Here is a 3,709-nt window from a genome sequence, read left to right on the forward strand (position 1 = left end):
CCGTTGCTTAATCTGTCATCATGCAACCATTCGACAATTGTGCCAGGATTTTGTCTTTGCAACTCATTCAAATAAGCTGGTAAAACTTTGAATGACCACTCCCACGAACCATATACAAGCTCAATAGCTGTCCTCCGAGCATACCATCCTTTCTTGTAACTAACTTTCACATGAAATCTATTTTCAATATCCGCCACAATTGCTTTTACCTTGTAGCAAGGATCGTTTTCTATCTGATGTCGAACACTCAACGCTATCATACCCGACGAAAGATTAGCGTGCCCATTATAATTACGATCCCCCATGCAAGTATGAGCAGTGCTAAACACTCTAATTTGTCAGTGTTCATCATGCTTTCTCAATGTTGCTTGACAGTCCCACAAACATTTCGGTAATGAGGTATCCTTTGGATTTTCTTGTGGCCACTTACAAACTGCATGCCATCTCTTTCCTTTACTTTCAGTAACTGTATATTGTCGGATTGTTTCCAAATGCCAAAAAGTCACAGCTGCCTTCAATTCCAACTTCGTTCTAAATTTAGTATGCAAACCGACATTGCTAGAATCTTTTTCACTCCAATAATGCACATTGGGATCAGCAGACTCAAAGTTCTTTGGATCAAAACTATCACATGGACCTGGTAAGGTGCGAAAATAGTTCATACCAGGCTGTGGGAACTGTGGAACTACTCTTCCTCGTACTGCTCTTCCTCCAACCGTTGTTTCTCCAACCACTATTTCTTCAACTGCTGTTTCTCTAACTGGAATGGATGGTCTTGAAGCAACAAATTGTTCATCATTCGACGGATCACCATCTGAGTCTGTACTATCCGGGTCGACATCTTCAGAATCATAAGGTGATTGTGGATCAAGAAAGTCGGCTTTATCAGGACCTATTATGTCCTCAACCACATCACAATTGTCACTGTCCCCTAAATGCACGCCTCCAACATCAAAATCTTGTGTTGCAGTGAAACATGGTTCTTGGCCTCTCGTAGACGTATCATAACTTATGACACGATGACTATTTTGTTGAGTAATTGCCAAATACTCAACATATAATTCAATTTGACCTCCGATAACCATACTCTCACTAAACATTAGTTGCATGAATACTTCTTCTAGTACAGCACCTATAAACGTGACTCCGGTTCCAAAGCATATAGTATGTTTCCATATTATTTGAATTTTATTTTCGTATATGCTTATCCCCATCCTTTCACAAATTTTTTCCACAAGCTCATCGTACGAAATAGTTTCATTCAAACTGCTCCAGGAATTATCATTCCACCCCAATATAAATTGACACACCACGTCATGCTATCTGCAATAATGTAAAACACAAATAAAATATGTATTATTTTTACATTCATCATTATGTAGAGTGAGCCAAAAAATTGGTCAAAATATTTCTATTAAATACACTACAATATATACTATCATAACAATCCATCAAATATTGGAAGACTAATGTTTGGAAGAATTAGTCAAAAATTAGATATACTAACCGATTAGGAGGACTAATATTTGGAAGAATGAGCCAAAATCGAAATCTCCACGCTTAAATCCACCACCGGGTCGACCAGAGCAATTACTTAAGGTTTTTCCGCCTTGGGAAGGGTTTTCGCGTTTTTGGGGAGGGAAAGTGTTTAGGGTTCGCGATTTTGGGGGAGATCTGAGGGAAATATGTTTCAACAGAAACACGCTGACCAGGTTGGCGTGTTTATGTTGAACACGCCAATGACCTTAGCATTTTTTAACTTAAATACGCCAAAGTCATAGGCGTCTATATCTACTAAACACGCCATCAGAGTTGACGTTTTTTACTTATACACGCCAACCAAGTTGGTGTGTTTTAACTTAACTGTATTTGGAGAAAATACGAGTAAAATACGACGACATTATAAAACGCCAACTAGGCTGGCGTCTTTACTTATAGACACGCCAATGCGGGTGACGTTTTTCCTATTTATGGAAGAGATAATAAAATGGGTATATTTTCGTTATTTTAAAGGTAAAGTAGCCTATAAACCCGATTTTCTCCAAAAATATAGTACTAGTAACTTAGTACATTCATGTACGACTGCACCTACACAAATCGGGGGGAAAGACTGGATATGATTATGAAATCAATCTACGCATTAATTGATTAGATTCATTGGATTAATCGCTCTGACATCTCACGATAAAAATCCTCCGAGATTTGCAAAGACTAAACATTTGTAATCACGTTCCACAAAACATGCCACAAACATGCAGGTCCACTCTCCATATATTAACACATTTGAATAATTAAATATTAGGTAGTGCTCCCTCTATCCTCCAATATGTTTCCAATTTTGATCCACATTAATTTTAAGAAATATAAAAGAAAGTGGATAAAAAATTAGTGATATATGAGCAATGACGGATGCAGAAAATCATATTGATAGGGGCTATGTTTACAACATTATGCTTAAAATATATTTTCATATTATTAATGGGGGCTTTACATAGTAATTTATGGAGTATTAAATTTGGACAAATATAAAATTTTTATAAAAGAAAATCTCAAAAAAAATGATTTTAAGGTCTTAAGTCTCTTGTTAGCCGTACTTGTGTATGCCAATGCATATGGGTCATATTTTTATATATAAGTTTTATAATAAAGTATGAGGGGAAATGAGTTAGAGGAATGTGAAGACCGTTACTAAAAATTGTAAATGTGAAGTGGAATAATTAATATGAGACGAACTAAAATGGAAAATTATGATATATAATGGCGAAGGAGTATGTTTATTACACCCCATATTTTCACTAGTTTAGCGACTAACTTCACATGCATTTTAATTATAAAGATATTTAGCATTCTCGTCTAGCTCAGTTAACTAGATAGTCAGCAGATAATGAGTTCAGGCGAGCTGAAAAGATAGGCCAACCAATAATTTAGAATTTGAATGATTGAAACTAGAAATAAATAAATTTTGGGATATCAAAAAACAATATGTCCTTCCATGATCCATCTTCTAGTACATTTATTATTTCTAATGATGTTTATGTTAGACAATCAATTAACGAATGTAGAATTATAGTAGTTGATAACTAACATAAAACTAATTAATAAAAATAACAAAGTATATATGACAAAATGCCATCAATAGCAAACTATGAAAACAAAGTTGTAAACAGAGAATACGCTTCAGAATTTAATTAAAATTATCCGAGTTTTGTAGATTAATATTATTTCCCTTGTTTATAAGGATGGACTTGTAAGTTGAGATTGTCAATCCTTTTTTCCAATTAAAAATAAAATAGAATAAGATTTGATTGACAATGACAGAGGTGATGCATGTAGTAACTAGCATTTTCACGCACCATCGTAGTTTGGATTAAAGTATTTACTGAAAGAATAAATGCAGAGAGTGAAATCCATGAACCAACATTAAATTCGAGCGACTTGGTGCATGCCTCATGCCCAATTGGCCAATTCCCATTTGTATTTAAAATATGGAACATCAAAACCCATCATGCCCAAGTCAAATAGAAGTATTAATTTTTTACAATATTAAAACTAATACTGGTATTGTATTGACTTCCGTTTAAATCTATATAAATTGCAAATAATTTATCGAAGAAGAGAGACGTGATAGATTTTTGTTTGACTAAATTAGCTCAATTAAAATAAAATCCTTAATATCAGTATCACTATCACTATCGTGATTAATATTGAT

Source organism: Salvia splendens, chromosome 8 (assembly GCF_004379255.2).
Source record: "Salvia splendens isolate huo1 chromosome 8, SspV2, whole genome shotgun sequence".
Taxonomy (NCBI): domain Eukaryota; kingdom Viridiplantae; phylum Streptophyta; class Magnoliopsida; order Lamiales; family Lamiaceae; genus Salvia; species Salvia splendens.